This window comes from Macaca nemestrina, chromosome 5 (assembly GCF_043159975.1).
Source record: "Macaca nemestrina isolate mMacNem1 chromosome 5, mMacNem.hap1, whole genome shotgun sequence".
In the NCBI taxonomy this organism is placed as follows: domain Eukaryota; kingdom Metazoa; phylum Chordata; class Mammalia; order Primates; family Cercopithecidae; genus Macaca; species Macaca nemestrina.
Genome location: NC_092129.1, coordinates 13,166,195 through 13,187,180, shown reverse-complemented (window position 1 = coordinate 13,187,180; position 20,986 = coordinate 13,166,195). Strand labels below are relative to the sequence as shown.

General features: G+C 38.8%; 1 protein-coding gene and 1 pseudogene across 18 annotated transcripts in view; both read right to left on the bottom strand.

The window, feature by feature from the left end:
- AFG1L (AFG1 like ATPase) overlaps positions 1-20,986 on the bottom strand; it is a 256,149-nt gene that overhangs the window by 79,746 nt on the left and 155,417 nt on the right. The gene's annotated exons all lie outside the window — the stretch shown is intronic.
- Positions 16,621-16,762, bottom strand: LOC112428527 (U2 spliceosomal RNA; annotated as a pseudogene).

Below are 20,986 nucleotides of genomic sequence, written 5' to 3'. Positions count from 1 at the left end.
AGCCTGGGCTACAGAGGGAGACCGTGTCTCCAAAAAAAAAAGAAAAGAAAAAGAAAAAGAAAAAGAAGAAGAAGGGAGGGAGGAAGGGAGGGAGGGAGGGAGGGAGGGAGATTGCGCCACTGCCCCCCAGCCTGGGCGAGAGAGCAAGATTCCATCTCAAAAAAAAAAAAAAAAAAAAAAAAAGATAGCTCAGTGGACAAGAAGCATATGTAAAATCATTCTTTTTTTTTTTTACTAGTAATAACAACTGCGAAGTAAAATAATAAGATGCCATTCTTCTATCCAAATTGGCAGAGAGAAGGAAAAAGATAAACTATCCCAAGCAAGGAAAATGGATATTCGTTTAAAAAAATATTTTAAACTTTTTTGTTGTATATGTTAAGGTGTACTACATGATGTTTTGATATACACAGTGAAATTATCACTACAGTCAAAGAAATGGACATATCCATCATCTCACAGTTACCTTTTGTGTGTGAGGTTGGGGGTGGTAAGAGCACCTAAAATCTTCTTTTAGCAAATTTCCAGTGTACAATACACTATTTTCAACTACAGTCCTCATGCTGTATATTTGATCTTTAGACTTAGTCATCCTTTGTAATTGCAACTTGCTACCAAAAGAGACCTGCCTCTCCTCATCTATTCCCCTTCTCCTCACTCAACCCCCCATCCCTGGTAACGACTACTCTATTCTATTTCTACATATTTGATTTCTCTGTTTCTAATTATTTGACTTTTTTTTAGAAGATTCCATTTATAAGTGAGATCTTGTAGTATCTGTCTGTATCTAGTTATTTTACTTAATATAATGTCCTCCAGTTTTATCCATGTTGTTGGAAATTGCAGGATCTCCTTTTTTAAGGTTGAATAATATTCCATTGATTTCATTGTGTATATAGACCACAATTTATCCATTCATCCATCAATGGACACTGCATCCTTAGAGACTTTTAAACATAATGCTTTCCCAGTATGCTCTGTTCTGTATAATGACTCCAGAGGAACTTGGGAATATGAAAAGAGAAGAGTAAGCAAGTTTTGGAATGAAGCAAGAAGGCAAGAAGAAAACATGGTACCATAATTATATTTCTTGTCCAAGTATCCTCTGGTGTAAATAGGAGGCAACATGTTTTCAAATTTTTAATAAGAACATGATGGATTTGGGAGGCCGAGGTGGGCAGATCACGAGGTCAGGAGTTCCAGACCAGCCTGGCCAACATAGTGAAACCCCATCTCTACTAAAAATACAAAAACTTAACTGGGCATGGTGGCAGGCACCTGTAATCCCAGCTACTCGGAAGGCTGAGGCAGAAGAATCACTTGAACCTGGGAGGGGGAGGTTGTAGTGAGCCAAGATCATGCCACTGCACTCCAGCCTGGGCAACAGTGTCCAAAAATAAAAAATAAAACTAAAAAAGAAGAACATGATGGAACATCAATTTAAATGAAACAGTCTGAATTTCATTTCTATGGCCCTATACTATCTTAGGGTGATGGGAGATCCAAGAGTATTGATCAAAACAGATTTGCATCAGAGGTTTAGTCCAAGAAATATGATCAGGTCCAGTCCTGGGGCCAGCGGTATTTAATTCAGTCTTTTACAGTGTCTCTGCCTTCATTATAGTTCTGAAGGTTGAGAATTTGGTGTTGTCATTAATTATTTCCAGAGGTTTCAAATCTCACCCTCAAGAAAGATTCACTCACATTCACCACATTACACTTAGTCACCTTTTAGGAAGATGATCAATTGAGAAGAGTTGAAATGATTCTGTCAGCACGTCCTCATCATTTCTCCTTCGTTGTGGTTGACCAAGATTCTGGTCGACCAAGATTCCTGTTTAATAGTTTATTACAAAGGATATCTTCAAAGAAATAAATACGCTGGTCATGGTGGCTCACGCCTGTAATCCCAGCACTTTGGGAGGCCGAGGTGGGCGGATCACGAGGTCAGGAGATCGAGACCATCCTGGCTAACACAGTGAAACCCCGTCTCTACTAAAAACACACAAAAATTAGCCGGGCATGGTGGCGGGTGCCTGTAGTCCCAGCTGCTGGGGAGGTTGAGGCAGGAGAACGGCATGAACCCGGGAGGCGGAGCTTGCAGTGAGCAGACATCGCGCCACTGCACTCCAGCCTGGGTGACAGAGCGAGACTCCGTCTCAAAAAAAAAAAGAAAAAGAAAGAAATACACAGCCAGGTGAAGAGATACATAGAATGAGCTCTGCAAGGGTCCTTAGCACAGGAGTCTCTGTCCCCTTGGAGTTGGGCTGTGTCACCCTCCTAACATGTGAATCAGTTCTTGTTCATGTTCCTGTCAATCTCCTCCTGTTAGGTTACCTCAAACAACACTCTCACGTACAGCTGGGAGGAGTATAAAAATAGTACCAGATTTCAGGCAAACAGAAAATATTTAATGAAAGTACTTCATAAAAATGCATATGTTTTTATGAAGTATGAAACTCATAGAAATTTTACCTATGGACATAATAATGGTTAACTACTACAAGGATGATCACTGTAATACTGTTCCTAGCATCACAAAAGTGAAAAAGAAATGCCCCACAATGGGGAATTTGGTTAAGTACATTTGGATACACTTATGCAATGGAACAGTAAGCAGTTCTGTAAGTGCAATATTTCCCTCTTGTCCTAGAATTACAATTAAGCCACAAAGTTGATGGTTAGAGTGCTAAGTATCCCCCAACTTTCTAAAGAGAGCTGCCAGTGAGCCTAGTGCCAACAGCCACTAGGTCTAGACTTCTGCCCTCATGGTTATATAAGCAGTGCCACTTCTATTGCCACCCCCCCTCCACCATCTCCTGTTATACCCCACAACACAGTGTCTTTACAAGGAGGGGGAAATGGAACAACAGTCACTAGCCTTTGGGTATAGTATGTGTGATAAGAGCCTTTCCCTTCCTTCCCCTTGGGAAAGAAGAGGATGACTTATCCTCCCCAAAGGCAAGTGATGGGGGAAGTGTTCTCTAAGAGAATGACTGGGAAAGATTAGGGAGCCTAGAAGGAACGACTGGCATTGCTTTCCTTACTTGGATGAGCAGAACCTTAATTGATGGGAAACCAGAAGGTGAGAGGCAGAGTACAGAGCCAAAATGAAGCAGACCAGTTCTCACCAAAGAACTCTCCAAAGGCTTGGCACTAGCAGATACATTTGAATATATAGGTAAGGAGTTAATTAGGCTGCAAACAGGGGTATCTGTTTGAAAATAAGATAAAGACAGTTCCTTAGATGCCCTCCTTCTACTTGGATAGCCAGATTCCTGCCCCCCTCCACTCCAGCAGAAACTGGCAAGTCTCGAATTATAATTAGGGGAAACAAGTCAGACTGACAGGACCAGGGGAAAGCAAAAAGAGAAAGCAGTTAAGTCTGCCTTTCTTGATAGTCCAGGACACATACTCCTCCTGTGCAAATAACTCACAATCTTCCTGTGCCCAGCTATGACCAGACAGTCAGTAGATAGAAAAATGCAAGTCAGTTCACTGCAACCTTGGCATTATCACTGCACAAAACCCTCTTCAGCACATAGTACAAGTACCATCTTATAAAATCCCCAGCAAGCCTCTGTCTCCTTGCAGCCACCTCCTTTCCTGCTGACCTGCCTGTTGCACCCTTACAACGTATTTTCATACTTTCACTAATACATTTGCCTTTCTTTACCCACAACTGTCTTCTTACCACTCACACCACCAGCCAGACAGTCATTACCTATAACAGTAAATAGCAGCTGGGGCAGATTTAACAACGAAGAAAAAGGGAGAGAGAGCATACTGAAAGCCTACATTAAAATTTTCTTTTCTTTTTTTTTTTAAATGTCCCTTGAGTTGTATAAAATTCCACATATTACATAGTGTAACTAACAACCTGTACCTTTTCAGCATCCAGAATCCTACCAGCAAAACTTCTATCCCAGGAATTAGAAAGATTCACCTTTGGAGGAAACTGAACCGCCAAAAGAAAGACTTACAGATATTCACATTTGGAGTTCTCCAATGAAAAACATGACCAGCCACCTTATCACCCTCCAGTGAAGCCCACCAATCAATAAAACTCTGCTTATGCACTCAGAACTTCTGATCAGCTTTTTAATGCCTCATTCTTACATGTGAATGGACAACCAAGTATTTCTATAGCTAAAAGACAAAGACCAAAATAAAGACATTTTTAAAAGGACCTTGGAGGAAGCAAAGAAAAAAACAAGAGAGCAGAAAGGGAATAACACACTATAATATGCTTGGAGAGAATAAGTAAGATATTGCACCCATAAGACAAAGAAGAACGCTGTAAACCAAAAGAACAACAAAGGCATAAGGAAGAGCTCTAAATAGGACTGCTAGATCCAAAATGCAGGAAAAGGATTGAAAAAAAAAGTTGAGGTCATATCAGAAAATAGAACAAAAAGACCTAAATAAATAAATAAATAAATAAGGAAAATACAAGAGAAAACAAAAGAACATTAGAAGATCAATTCACAAGGTTCAGTTCAATTCACAAAGTTCAGGAGGAGTTCCGGAGAATATGAGGTGGGGTGGAGGGGTGGGGAGAAGAAAAGAATCAGAATAAAATTGACTTTCCTAGAACTGCAGGACATGACTTTCTAAAGTTGACAGGGTTCAATGAATACCCAGCACAAAGAATGGAAAAAAGCTCCATTCCAAGGCATATCCTTATGCAATTTCAGGAAACCAGGAACAAAGAGACTATTCTAAAAACTTCAAGAGGAAAAAACAGGTCAAATATAAAAGGTCAAGAAACAGATTCACATCCAACTTTGTAACAGCAATATGGAAGCTCAAAGATAATGGTATAGTGTCTAAAATATTCTAAGAGAATATTATTGTGTGTGACAACCATGATCAGTCAAACTATTAATCAAGTAAAATAAATACATTTTTTGGACATGTGAGTTTTCAAAATATGTATTTCCCATGTACCCTTCTCAGGATGATACTCAAGGGTGTGTTCTATTTAGAACAAGGGAGAAGAGTTCTGTTTCTAATAGGACCAAGTTGGCTCTGCTTCAACCAGCCCTCTCTGTTGATAACAACTATATGTAAACTCTGGAAAAATATAAAAACAGGCATCTGAAGGCATGGGACAGTGGATAGAAGTGAACAGATTCTGGTGGGGTGCTGACACTTGGGAGAAGGGACAAATATGGGGTTAGGTACCCAGTTTTACAGTTTTCAGACTGAAGACAGTGCAGTCAGTACTGCTCAGGTCAACTAAAACTCCAGTAGAAAACCTGCAGCCCTTCTGGAATGAACGACTAGAGGAAAGTTCAAAGTTGGGGAATCCCAGAAAACATATTCCCAAATTCCCAATAGATACTAACCTTAAAAAAGTCCTGAAACCATAAGTTATTTGTATTTATTACATTTTATGTGTTTTTAAACAATAATGCATGCCCATAATAATAGTGAATCATTTCTCTACCATAGGGTACTAAAAGGTTCAGTAGTTTTCTGTAAAATAACAGTATAATAATAAATGCATGGCTTATCACTATTATAAATCAATGTACTGTAACAAGATTATATATTACAATAACATGTAAAAGTGATCTCTACCTGATACAGACATGCAAAGTGGAAAACATAAGGCCATTAACACAAAATAAATGCTAAGTAAAATTTACTTTAAAATGTAAGTACCCAGTGGCTCACACCCGTAATCCCAGCACTTTGGGAGGCTGAGGTGGGCAGATCACCTGAGGTCAGGAGTTTGAGACCAGCCTGGCCAATATGGTGAAACTCCATCTCTACTAAAAATACAAAAAACTAGCTGGGGGTGGTAGTGGGCACCTGTAATCCCAACTACTCGGGAGGCTGAGGCAGGAGAATCATTTGAACCTGGAAAGCAGGAAGTTGCAGTGAGCCAAGATCATGCCATTGCTTGAGCTTGGGCAACAAGAGCGAAACTTCGCCTCAAAAAAAAAAAAAAAAGTAAGTAACTCAAATATTTAATATGTAAAAGTTATTTTTTTTTAATTAAAGACTTCTGAAACATAATGCATGAATTACCCTATCTGACAGTCCTGATCTTTGCTGGTGGACGAATATTCTAGACATAGGAAAATTATTTCATTTTGCACTGACATTGGTCAAATCTCTGCGACTGCATCTTAAATCAATTTCAAGTTGGGTATAAGTACATATTGCTTCATACAAGCTCATTTCCCTTATTCACATGTATCTGACTTCTCTCACTCAACATTATGTTTGTGAGATTCATCTATATTGATGTGTGTAGAAGCAGTTTGTTTATTTTTGTCACTGTATTGTATTGCATAAAAATATCACAATTTATTATCATTTTACCGGTGATGGGTGCATTTGTCTGCTAGGGCTGCCATAACAAAATACCACAGACTGAGTGGCTTAAGCAACATATGTATACATATATATATATATATATATATATATTTTTTTTTTTTTTTTTTTTTTTTTTTTTTTCTTCTCACAGTTCTGGAGGCTAGATAGAGGCCAAGATCAAGGTGCTGCCAGGATCGATTTCTGGTGAGGGCTCTCTTTCTGGCTTGCAGATGGCCACCTTCACTATGTCCTCACATGGCCTTTCTTTCCTCAGTGTGCACATACTCCTGGGGTCTCTGCCTTTTCTTATGAGAACACCAGTCCTATTGGATTAAGGCCCTATCCTTACAACTTCAGTTAATCTTAGGTACTTCCTTAAAGGCCCCTATCTTCAAATATAGTTCCACTGGGGTAAGGGCCTCAACCTGTGAATTTTGGGGGACACAATTCAGTCCATAACAATGAGCATTTGTGTAGTGTACATTTTGGGGATTCTGTGAATAGTGCTACTATGAACATTCTAGTACATTCCTTTTGGTAAACTCATATATACATGTCTGTTGGGCATATGGCTAGAATTGCTGCTTATGGGGTATACCTATTTTCAGTTTAGGAGATGTTGCCAGTTTTCCAATTGGTTGTAGCAATTTATATTCCCACTAGTGATACAAAAAGTTCCACTTTCTCCACTTCCTTGCCAATACTTGGCATTTTCCATCTCTTCCATTTTAGTGGATATGGTGGATAAATTATAAATGACTTCAACGTAAGTTGCCTCAAGTTTATATTTTAACAAGGATGGGGCATAAAAACACAAATATAATTTAATTAACAAAAGACTTAATCCATAGTGTAGTGACTCATGCCTATAGTTCAGCTACTAGGGAGGCTGAGGCAAGAGGATCACTTGAGCCCAGGAGTTTGAGGCCAGCCTGGACAATATATGTTTTAAAGTGTTAAACATAATACTTTTAAAAAGTTAAATTAAAAATAAAAGAACTGGGCCGGGCGCGGTGGCTCAAGCCTGTAATCCCAGCACTTTGGGAGGCCGAGACGGGCGGATCGCGAGGTGAGGAGATCGAGACCATCCTGGCTAACATGGTGAAACCCCGTCTCTACTGAAAAATATGAAAAACTAGCCGGGCGAGCTGGCGGGCGCCTGTAGTCCCAGCTACTCGGGAGGCTGAGGCAGGAGAATGGCGTGAACCCGGGAGGCGGAGCTTGCAGTGAGCTGAGATCCAGTCACTGCACTCCAGCCTGAGCGGCAGAGCGAGACTCCGTCTCAAAAAAAATAAAAAAATAAAAAAATAAAAAAAAATAAAAGAACTAATTAATTAAAAATAAAATAGTTAATCTAGAAACATTTTCTCAATTGTCATGATACGCATAAAATTTTAAAACCTGTGCTTCAAGATATCTTCACTTTTTAAAGTAGGAAATTTTAAGAACATAACTTTATTGTAAAACCTTTAGCAGCAGCAGCAGCAGTGACTCTATGACTCTAGGGCCCTCTTGTTAGTTCTGTAGTGAAACCATTTAAAAAGATAGCAACATCACCTTACACTAAAAATCTCTATTCAGAAATATATCCATGCTTGTGAGGCTCTAAACAAGGATCAGGATCATCTCATTTTTAAAACTCTGGTATTTGGGACATAAGACCTAAGGTCAGCAACAAGCCTATATGAAAAACAAATGTACAAAAAAAAAAAAAAAACAAAAAATGCAAGGATATAGATTACATAAAAATAAAAACTGATTAAAATTAAACTCAAACTGTAAACATAATTGAAAGATATTCCAGCCTAACCAGTAAAATTTGAGGAAGTAGAGACATCTGGTAGTCAACAGTAGTTGTATGGAAAGACCACAGCATGAAGACGGCACTAAATTTAACTTTTTTTTTTTTTTTCAGTGTAAATAAGGAGCTAAATTTAGAGTTTTCTTTTGGGGCTACAAATGTTAATGTTACAATGCTAATGTTACATAACATAGAAGAAAATATCCCGTTTGGCTTTGCATAATTCCGTTTTAACCACAAAGAAGAGTATCTTGAGTAATAGCGACCTGGGTAGCATAAAAATGATCAGGCGGAAATCAATAAATTAAGTTCAGATGCTATAAATCATCTCCCCTTTCTTCTCCTAAGGAGAGACAGACACTGAGTAAAGATAATTTAAGTGACTTCCTTTAATTCCTGTGAAACAGCTCCATTCTGAGTAATTGCCCCATCAGTGGGATGCTACTATAAAGCAGGCCTTTGTGCAGATAATGCAAAATAGAAAGTCTACCCACAGATAATCAAAAGTTGATCACAGTAAAGAAATTGAAGTCATTTCTGATGAAGAAGCAGAGTCACTCTTTTCAAGTGTTTTTGTTTTTTGTTTTTTGAGGGGAGGGGGTTGGGAGGTAGGGTTGAGGAGCAAAGCTCAACAGAAGATAGGCTCTTTTTTCTTTTGTTGTGCAATGCCCTGATAAAACCCATCCATTTCATTGCTTCTGTCACCTTTTGTTAAACTCAGAAACTGCAGCGGAGGGGCAGGTTCCTATTTTCTATTGAGTAGTACCACTGTGTCTTTAAGTCAGAAAAACCCTGGAATCGACCACTGTTCAGTTGCCAGGAAATTTGGCATCAACTCCTACAGGAATCCTGTGAGTACAGTACCCTGGATGAAAAGCCTGAGTGCTTTGGGAGTATGAGAATCATGATTTATTTTTCCATATTAAATTAGTGAACAGAGAGGAAAGTAACCAAGTCATTTCCATTTTGAGAAAAATTCTACAGCTAAAATCAGGCATTCAACATAAAACTTAGACTCAAAGAAACAGAACATGTCAAAAAAGACCTTATTATTGCTGGATCATTTGAAATTCTCAACGAAAATTCCAAAACACTTGGGGGTTTCTGGAAGAGGGTCACGCATGAATTTAAATGGAAATTAATTTCTTCAAGAACCTCCTACTTCATTAGGATTGACTCAAGGGAACAGAATGCTACCCACACTTTGCTTCTTTATCCCTTTTCAAAAATCAACAGCTTGTTAAGGTATCAACAAGTAGAATAGGGTTGGCTTTCCTTAGTCCCTCTCTCTCCATGTTCTCTATTCCAGAGAGCCAAAGTTGATTCGACGCAGAAATTTCCCCTTCCTCTTAGAGTTCCTTGCCAAACTTCCCTGGCAGTGAGCCTTCTCACTCTACTGATTGCCTGTGCATTCATGCTGTACAGCTCTTTGTCCTCAAACCAAACATAATCTGGGGCTGGAGGCAGGTCTAAAATTAAGTTGGTTTATACTTGCCTTAATATAAAACAGACTTGGTTGCATTTCAAATCCTGTAGGTTTGTTTTACATAACGAAATCAGTTGTTAGAATGGATTTTGTCTGAGTATTTATCTTCTCAATCACTCAAAGGCTTAACTGACTGTTCAGAGATCCATTTCAGTCTCTAAATTTCCCACCCTTCTCAATCACCTGGAGAGTAACTTACCTGGTTCCATTAATCTTGACCTGTACATTATGCAGAAAGTGGTATCTAGCACCTTTAGCTCTCAAATTCCAGACCTTCACCTCCTCTTCTCAGCCACAAACTCCCATATAAAATTTCTATCAAATCCATATATTGTATTTTTCCCCAAATAAATCAGTGCCATAACATCTAGAATTGCAACTTGGTAGACATAAAAATACTTCTTTTTAAAATGGAATTTCAGAAAGGTTATAATGATTGAGAATTAAAAAAAAAAAAAGGAGGGAGAAGAAGTTGGAGAGTAAAAAGCTCTAACTCCTCTTTAGGAGAAAAAGATAGTCAGAGCCACTTGGGAAGGAGAAAGGGAATTTTTTTTTTTTTTTTTTTGACAGAGTCTCACTCTGTCACCCAGACTGGAGTGCGGTGGCATGATCTCAGTTCACTGTAACCTTTGCCTCGCAGGTTCAGGCGATTCTCCTGCCTCAGTCTCCTGAGTAGCTGAGATTACAGGTGTGCACCACCATACCTGGCTAATTTTTGTATTTTTAGTAGAGACGGGGTTTCACCATGTTGGCCAAGCTATCTTGAACTCCTGACCTCAACTGATCCACCAGCCTCAGCCTCCCAAAGTGCTGGGATTACAGGCGTGAGTCACCACATCCAGCTGAGGCCAGGGAGTTTTAATAGCTAAAAATGAACACAGCAAATAACTAAAGACCTAGGGTTGTTGCCAGATCATCTTTTCTTATGCAGCAGATTGATCTTCAGTTATAACTGTGATCTGTTTGAAGATGAAATAACACAATGAAAATTCTAAAGAAATCTAAAAACCCTCTTCTGTATTTTATATGTATAAGAATACATATTATCTACTAATATACACATTATATATATACACAATATTATTTACACTCTATTAGATGACTGTGGCCATACAATTGGATATTTTGTCAATGTATTTAGCTGGATATAGTGGGCCAGCTCCATTCTGGTTCTCCTGCTGGAAAACAAACACTATTCAGTAAAGGAACAGGAGATAAAAGGCATACTAAACTGACTGGTGGAACCTGATACTGAAGTCTCTACTAGATGGACTTCTTTTTTTGCTGTACCACTTCATAGGTGCTGTTTCAAAGAGTGAAATTAATTTCCAATTCAGTAGTCTTGGAGTTAATGCAAGATTAATTAAGATTTAGATGGACATCTAAATTATATCAAATGTACAATTTTGTGATTTGGGGGTGGTTTGTTGGTTTTTTTGTTTGTTTGTTTGTTTGTATTTTGAGACAAGGTCTCACTCTGTAACCCAGGCTGGAATGCAGTGGCACAATCATGGCTTACAGCATCCTCGACCTCCTGGGTTCAAGCGATTCTCCCACCTCAGCCTCTCAAGCAGCTGGGACCACAGGCACACAACACCAAGCCCAGTTAGTTTTTTTAACCTTCGTAGACATGAGGTCTCTACATGTTGCCCAGGTTGGTCTCAAATTCCTGGGCTCAAGCAATCCACCCATCTCAGCCTCTCAAAGTGCTGGAATTATCGGCATGAGCCACTGCACCTAGCCTTTTGTGATTTTTTTTTTTTTGAGACTGAGTCTTGCTCTGTCACCCAGGCTGGAGTGCAGTGGCACAATCTCAGCTCACTGCAAGCTCCACCTGCCAGGGTCACACCATTCTCCTGCCTCAGCCTCCCGAGTAGCTGGGACTACAGGCACCTGCTACCACACCTGGCTAATTTTTCTGTACTTCTAGTAGAGACAGGGTTTCACCGTGTTAGCCAGGATGGTCTCGATCTCCTGCCCTCGTGATCCGCCCACCTCGGCCTCCCAAAGTGCTGGGATTACAGGCATGAGCTGCTGCACCCGGCCAGCCTTTTGTGATTTTCAATAGACATAAAAGAATTTTTTTAAACAGTCTACTTGGGCTGGGCACAGTGGCTCATGCCTGTAATCCTAGCACTTTGGGAGGCTGAGGCAGGTGGATTGCTTGAGGGCAAGAATTTGAGACCAGCCTGGGCAACACAGTAAAAACCCATCTCTGCCAAAATAAATACAAAAATTAGCTGGGTGTCGTGGCACGCGTCTGTAGTCCCAGCTACTCAGTAGGCTGAGGTGGGAAAATGGCTTGAGTCTAGGAGAAGGAGGCTGCAGTGAGCTGAGATGGCACCACTGCACTCCAGCCTGGGCTACTACTGAGCCAGACCCTGTCTCAAAAACAAACAAACAACAGCAAGAAACAGCCTTCTGGATCATGTCCTATAAAATATAAAACAAAAAGTTGTTGTTTTGTTGTTTATAATATACAGCTATAAGTGTACAACAGGGCTTTACTCATTCATAAAATATCAACAGGAGTTCTTATGACAAACATACTACTGTGCATCTACTTTTGAGAACCAACTATATTTCCCCACCATAGAGCCCTTTCCCCTCCCAGGTGTTCTTTGAGCACAAATTCATTACCATTACTGATCATCTACTTATCAAAAACACATAGCAACACACAATGCTTTGATTTGAATCTGAGACATTTCAATTTGAATACTTTGTACTTCTCATAGCAATAAATAGTTCTTCACTAAGAAAGTAACAAAAATACAGTGAAAAAAGTATTGAAAAAATTAAAATGTTATTTAAAAAAGAGTCAGATTTAGCCCCAGCTACATGAGAGGCTGAAAGGCTGAGACAGGAGGACTTTTTTTGTTGTTGTTGCTGTTGTTGTTGTTGTTGAGATGGAGTCTTGCTCTGTCACCCAGGCTGCAGTGCAGTGGCGTGATCTCGGCTCACTGTAAGCTCCGTCTCCCGGGTTCATGCCATTCTAACCTGCCTCATCCTCCCAAGCAGCTGGGACTACAGGCGCCCGCCACCATGCCCGGCTAATTTTTTTTTTTTTTTTTTTTTGTATTTTTAGTAGAGATGGGGTTTCACTGTGTTAGCCAGAATGGTCTCGATCTCCTGACCTTGTGATCCACCCGCCTCGGCCTCCCAAAGTGCTGGGATTACAGGCGTGAGCCACTGCACCTGGCCGGGAGGACTTCTTGAGCCCAGGAGTTTGAGACTATCCTGGGCAACATAGTGAGACCTTGTCTCAAAAAATCAAAAAACAGAAAACACTTAATGTAAAAGACAGCAGTAAAGGAAGAATAGAGGAGGGGAAATGAAACAGGAAACAAAGAAAACAAAAAGTAAAAAGCAAATGTAAATTTAATTCCATCAGTAATAACATAATTTCCAAATGAATTAAACAATTCAATCAAAAAGCAGAGACTGTCACATTGGATTAAAAAAGACCCAACTATATGCTGTCTACAGGAGACAGCTTTTAGATTCAGAGATACAAATAGACTCCTGATGTTTTTCTATTCTATTTCATTAATTTCTACTAATCTTTATTATCTACATCTCCTTTAAACTAAAGGTTCCCTATCCATCTCTCTTTTTCTTATTTATTTGTTAAAGAAGCAATTGATTTATGTCATTTAAAATTGCATCTTGATAAGCTATAAAATAAATTTTAAAAATAAGTATAATACCCTATCACACCTAACAAAGTTAACAATAATTCCTCAGTGTCAATGAAACATCCTGTAGTATTTGCATTTTTTTTATTGTGCTATAGGTTTTTTTGTTGTTTTGTCTTTGTTTTCATTCTGAGAGTTGGTGTGATTCAGGATCCACATAAGGCCCATGCGCTGTGATTGGTTGATATGTTTCTACGTCTCCTTTAAACTAAAGGTTCCCTATCCATCTCTCTCTTTTTTTTTTATTTATTTGTTGAAGAAGCAATTGATTTATGTCATTTAAAAAATCTACAGTCTACATTTTGATGGATGTATTCCTGTGATGTTATTGAACATATTCCATTGCCCCTATATTTCCTGTAAATGGATAAAATTCAGGTCTCATTTTGTAGCAATTATTATAGAATTTGTGATCATTAACTAGATCCATTAAACTATGAGTGTTTTACAAAATGGTGATATTCTAATTCTATTCTAATTCTCTCAAGATTTTTTCAATTGCTACCCAGAAAACTTTTATAAAGAGAAGCTTGCCCTCATCAACTACTTTGTTATACTATGGATCAGTTATTTTAAAACAAGCAGGAAAAAATACTTGACTCTTTCCTTTTACTACCAATTTTTCAGAATAAAGGTCTAGACATTTTCACTTCTGGCCGTGATGGAATAACAGGGCCCAGAGTTACCTATCTGCCATAAACAACTAGAAACGATCTAAAATATATGAAACAACGGTTTGCAGACACTGGATAACAAAAAGCACAGTACAGCAATCCCCAGCAAAGGGAAACAAATCAGTTTAGCCTCAATTTACTGCCTGGTGAGTTTCCAGACTTCAGGAGTAGGGACACAAACACAGCTCAGCATTTGGGAGGTTGAGAAAACGGAATTCAGCATTTGGGGAGGCTAGTGCAGCTAGAATTTGCAAGGTATAATACTAGAAAAAAAAGACATAGAGACAGAAGTCCAGTGATCTGCAGAGGGCTTCCCTGAGTCTTTAGCTGAGTACTAATCTGTGTATGCCTAAGAAGCAACTACTTGAAATGGTGAGGTGGGAAAGGACTCACTGGAATCACAAAGCATTACCCCTGGAGCTCATAAATGGCCAGGAATAGTTTATGTTCCCTCTAGTCAGAGTAGAAAGTCCTACAAAATATAGTGTATAAGGTGGAACTCTCAGAAGGGTATTGCTTCAGGAATAACTAGGCCTAGAATAAAGGCACTCTGGTTCTACTTTACACAGCCTAGCCTCAAGAGGATAAAATTGTTTCCAAGTAACTTAACTGTGTCCCAGAACACAGTCCTAAAATACTTAAAGGAATACAAAAACTCTAGTACCAAACAATATAAAATTCACAATATCTGAAATGCAATTTAAAAAACAAGCATGAAAAGCAGGAAAATCAACTCATAAAAAGGACAAAAATTGATCAATAGAAACAGACCCAGAAATGACATAGATGATAGTATTAACAGACAAACACATTAAAACCACAATTATAAATATGCTGCATATGCTCAGTAAGGTAGAGGAAGGCATGAGTATAAGAACAAACAAAGAAGATATGAAAAAAGAAACCTCCCGGCATGGTGGTGTGTGTCTGTAGTCCCAACTACTGGGAGGCTAAAGTGGGAGAATCTCTTCAGTCCATGATCTCAAGACCAGCCTGGGCAACATAGCAAGACCTTGCCTTTTAAAAAAGAAAAGAAAAAAAAAAGGGAAAGAAACCCAAGTTTAGCATTTAACAAGGAAAAAAGCCACCTCTAACATGGACAAATACACTGGATTATAATTAATAGCAGATTAGACACTGCAAAAGAAACTACGCAAAATGAAACACAAACACAGGAAGAGAAAAAGAATGAAAAAAGTGAACAGAGCATCAGAGAGCTGTGGAATAATATAAAGAGGTCTAATGTAAGTGTAACTGGAGCTCCAGAAATTGAAGAGGAGGGGAAGGGATGGGGAGAAATTGTAAAGAAATAAGAGAAAATTCTCCAAATCAAATGAAAACTATAAACCTACACATCCAAGAAGCACAACCAAATTCAGGCAAAAGAAACATGCTGAAAACCATACCAATGCACATCATAATAAAACTGTTTAAAAACAAGATAAAAATAAAATTGTAGAAGCAGACAGTGATAAGACTTATGTCCTTATGTAGAGAAGGACAAAGAATGACAGTAGATTTCTCATGGAAACAATGCAAGCCAGAAGAGAAGAAAGCAATATCACTAAAGTCCTATAAAACAAAAAGTGGAGGAAAGAAGAAAAAGAGAGGACGGAAGGGAGAAAAGAGGGGAGGAAGGAAGGGAGAAAAGGGGGAAGGAAGAAAGGAAAGCCAGCCAGCCTGTCAGCCTAGAATTCTCTAGCCAGCAAGAATCTTTCAAAAATAAAAGCAAAACAAAAACATTAATATGAGAAAATTCATCACCAGCAGATCACTACTATAAGAAATGTTAAACAGAGTCCTTTAGGAAAAAGAGAAATTATATCAGGTGGAAATGTCAATCTATATAACAGAATGAAGAGTACAAGAAATAGTACATATGTAGGTAAATTATAAGACTTTTTTCTTATTTTAAAAATCTCTTTAAAGGATTATTGACTGTTCAAGCAAAAGTAATGACAATATATTACGGAGTTTATAACTTAAAAAGAAAATAGAGTACTGCATATAATAATATTATATAATAAAATATACAATTACATAATAAAATAACAGAAAAGACAATAAAAGCACAGAGCCCAGGATAGTAAAAATGGAAGTATACTGTAGGTTTTTACGTTATACATCAAGTGGTATACTCTTACTTGAAGGCAAGCTATGATAAGTTAAAGGTGCTTATGCTAAGCCCTAAAGTGACTTTTAAAAGAAAAAAATCAAGGAGGTATAGCTAATAAGAGGTAAAAGGGAATCTTAAAAAAATAACTAATATGAAGTCAGAAAAAGAGGGAAACTGGAAAAAACAACAGATGGGACAATAGAAAACAAATAGCAAACAACATGGATTAACTTTGAAAACATTACGCTAAATGAAAGAAGCCAGGCACAAAGACCACTTCTTTTTTGTTTTGTTTTGTTTTTTTTTTTTTTTGAGACGGAGTCTGGCTCTGTCGCCCAGGCTGGAGTGCAGTGGCGTGATCTCGGCTCACTGCAAGCTCCGCCTCCTGGGTTTACGCCATTCTCCTGCCTCAGCCTCCTGAGTAGCTGGGACTACAGGCGCCCGCCACCGCGCCCGGCTATTTTTTTGTATTTTTAGTAGAGACGGGGTTTCACCGTGGTCTCGATCTCCTGACCTTGTGATCCGCCCGCCTCGGCCTCCCAAAGTGCTGGGATTACAGGCGTGAGCCACCGCGCCCGGCCAAGACCACTTCTTATAGTATTAAACTGGTAAGAACAGATACTACACTTGATCTTAACCAAAAGGCTGAGAAGTAATATACATCGTATATAGAGTGGCACATTACTTAACAATGGTGATATGTTTTAAGAGTGTTATTAGGTGATTTTGTCATCATGCAATCATGCAGACATGATAGAGTATACTGACACAAACCTAGATGGCATAGCCTGCTACACGCTTGTGCTACACGCTTTTGCTACACGGTATAGCCTAATGCTCCTAGGCTATAAACCTATACAGCATTTTACTGTACTAAATATTGTAAGCAACTGTAATATAATGGCAAGTATTTGTGTATCTAAACATAGAAAAGATACAATAAAAATACAGTATTATAATCTTATGGGACCACCATCATATCTGTGATATGGTCCATCATTGGCTAAAATATTACTATGCAGTGTGTGACTATATTACATCTTATGTGATTCCATTTATATGAGATATATAAGATAGGCAAATTCCGGCCGGGCGCGGTGGCTCAAGCCTGTAATCCCAGCACTTTGGGAGGCCGAGGCGGGTGGATCACGAGGTCAGGAGATCGAGACCATCCTGGCTAACATGGTGAAACCCTGTCTCTACTAAAAATACAAAAAAAAAAAAAAAACTAGCCGGGCGCGGTGGCGGGCGCCTGTAGTCCCAGCTACTCGGAGGCTGAGGCGGGAGAATGGTGTGAACCCGGGAGGCGGAGCTTGCAGTGAGCCGAGATCGCGCCACTGCACTCCAGCCTGGGTGACAGAGTGAGACTCCGTCTCAAAAAAAAAAAAAAAAAAAAAAGATAGGCAAATTCCATAGAGACGGAAGGTAGATTGACAGAGGGTAGAGGGGTGAGAGGTATGACTACTAACAGTTATGAGTTTCTTTCTGGGGTGATAACAATGTTCTGAAATTAGATAGTGGTGATGGTAGTACAACTCTAAATATACTAACAAACCACTGAGTTATAGACTTTAAAAGGGTGAATTGTATCTCAATAATTTTTTTTCTAAAAAGTACCAAAAAAAAACCCCAAACAAGTAGCAAGATAGTATATTTAAACCCAGCCATATCGACAATCACATCAAGTGTAAATGGTTTAAATATCCCCAATTAAAAGAAAAAGATTGTCAGATTGCATAAAAAATAAATACCCAAATACATGTTGCCAACAAGAAACCCATTTTAATATAAAGACACAGATAGGCTGAAAGTAAAAAGATGAAAAAAGATATATCATGCAAACCCTAATTTTTAAAAAGCTGAAGTGGCTACATTAATATTAAGCATAGAGATTTTAGAGAAAGGAATATCACCAGGAACAATGAGGTTCATTTCATAATGATGAAGAGGTCAATTCATCAAGAGAACATATCAATCCTAAACATTTATGTACCTAATAATAGAGCTTCAAAATACATGAAGCAAAACCAGACAGAACTGTAAGAGGAAATAGAAAAATCCATAATTATACTTGGAAATTTCTGCACCTCTTTCTCAATAATTAATAGGAAAAGTAGACAAAAAATCAGTAAGAATATAGGAGATTTGAACAACCCTATCAACCAACTTGACCCAATGGCATTTAAAGTACACACTACTAACAATAGCAGAATACATAATCAAGTGCATGAGAAACTTGTTCCAAGATGCATCATATTCTGGGCCATAAAGCAAGCCTCAATAAATTCAAAAGGATTCAAATCATACAACATAGACTCTGTAACCATAATTAGTTAAATTTGGGAATCATTAACAGAAAGATGTATAAAAAAAAATCACCAAACGTTTGGAAAATAAATAACACACTTTTAATAACCCATGGGTCAAAAAATAAATCACGAGAGAAAACATGACATAATAAAACGTGTGAGATGCATCTAAAGTAGTAAAGAGAAATTTATAGTTTTAAAATGCTTATGTAAGAGCAGAAAGGTTTAAAATCAAGGACTTAACCTTCTACCTTAAAAAATTAGAAAAAGAAGAGCAAATTAAATCCAAACTAAGCAGAATAAACGAAATAATGAAAGTTCAGAAATTAAGGATATAGAAAACAGAAAGTAGTAATAAAGAAAATCAGCACAACAAAAGCAGTTTCGCTGGGAAGATCAGTAGACTTACAACTGCAGTAAGCATGATCAGAAAAAAAAAGAGCAGGATATCTTTTTAAAAATCTTTTGATTATGAAAAATTTTACACATTAAACACATGTGAAGAGAATAGTACTATTAAAATCTCAATGTAATAATCACCCACTCAACGCATGGCATGGTCAATCTTGTTTCCTCTATACCTCCCCTCAATTCCCCTACACTGGATTATTTTGAAGCAAATCCTAGACATTGTATTATTTCATCTGTAAATATTTTCATTTACGATTACTTCTTAAGTAGAAAAACCTAAATGTTCTTCTGTGCCATGATGCTAAGAAGTAAAACATAGTCTGTAAACATCAAAAATATCCCAAATATCTTCATTCCTTCCCCAGACTGAGGAGTTAGCCAGACAACAGTCAGAACCTCAAGAAAGTAGACAGTTTATTTGATTGCCAGAGACAGAAATTCTATGTCTTGCTCTTTGAGAAACAGACTTCAGGGCCAGGCGCGGGGGCTCACTCCTGTAATCCAGCACTTTGGGAGGCTGAGGCGGGCGGACTGCTTGAGGTCAGGAGTTTGAAACCACCTGGCCAACATGGTGAGACCCCAGCTCTACTAAAAATACAAAAATTAGCTGGGCATGGTGGCATGTGCCTGTAATCCCAGCTACTCGGGAGGCTGAGGCACGAGAATCGCTCAAACCTGGGAGGCAGAGGTTCCAGTGAGTCAAGATCACGCCACGGCACTCCAGCCTGGGCAACAGAGTGAGATCCTGTCTCTATAATAACAATAAAAAAAAGAACAGACTTCAGGAAGGCCTAGTGACTGGCGTTGCTGAAGGATGGGAAACTGACCTTTGATTTACACTGACAATAAACATTCAGTTACGGCTTAGGGTTTGCACCTGGTAATTGTACCTGGCAAGCAGGCAGGCACATAGCCAGAGTCTCCACAGCAATCGAGACTTACCAGAAGGGTGTAAACCCACTCACCTAAGAATGACAAAGGTGATAAGGTGATCTAATGGGACCCTTATCTTGATCAGGGGCTCATTGTCACCTAATGGGCCCTCAAAGGCCAGAAAAACTTAAAGCTTCAACTGGGAATATGCTCTATTATCTTCTGTTTTGTGCAAGTGTCTCCATGTGGATACATTTCTGCAACCTTGACTACTAAACAAATTTTATAGTCTTAAACCGCGTAGTATTTCTCCATCGACACCATCACTATTCCATTGTGACACGATGCAGACTAGTGTGAGAAGTAGAAATGATATGAATATAATGGAGTCTAAAAGACACATGAGAGAATTTAAGGAGCTGGAGGAGGAGTAGAGCTGGCTCATATTTGGTGTAAGACCATAACATTTTTGTTGTAGAGGATGAGATAAATTATTTCAATGGGGTGTGCATACTGCCTGCTACAGGACTCTGGGCAGTCTAGCACAACATATTGAAACAAATTACAGCCTAAACGGAAGGGGGCCAGACTTAACCATTTTCAAGTTGCTTGCACTGGTAAATGTTTCAGAGGTTCTTCAATGGGAATTGAAATGGGAAATGACTGGGCTAGCTGTCTAACTGGTAAGAAAAACTGAGACTGAAACTGCAGATTCCAATGTCTAGGAGAGAACTGTAATGGTAATGATGGGTGATGAAGAGAAGGTACCAAGCTGTCCTAGTGTTATGCCCAGACAGTTTATTCCCCGAAGAAGACCACCAGAGTCCAGAGTCAAAGCTAAGCAGCAAGGATCTTTATTACAGGTTCGAACCTGGAACTCTCCCTCGCTCGTGAAACGAGATGGGCAGGAGAGCTCCCCCACTGAGCTCCGAGCAGTGTTATATAGTCTAAGAAAAGTGGGCATAGAGTTATTATACAAATCAGATATATGATTGGCTAGTGTTTGAACAAGGCGATTTGGCTAACTATGATTGGTTCCCGCCATTTCTGATATTTTGGTTCAAACTTTGAGGCGGGAGAGCAGGTTTATGGCAGCAAGAGTTTATCTTACTTAAACACGTCTTGTGACTTTGCCTCAGAACTTACAAAATCTCTGGTATGTGCAAAACAAAATCTCTGGTACGTGCAGAAAACCAGGTACTCACAGAACTTACGAAATCTCTGGTATGTGCAAAGATTAGAGAGCAGAACAAGGGTGTAGCGGGTGGGGGGCGGGTACACATCTATC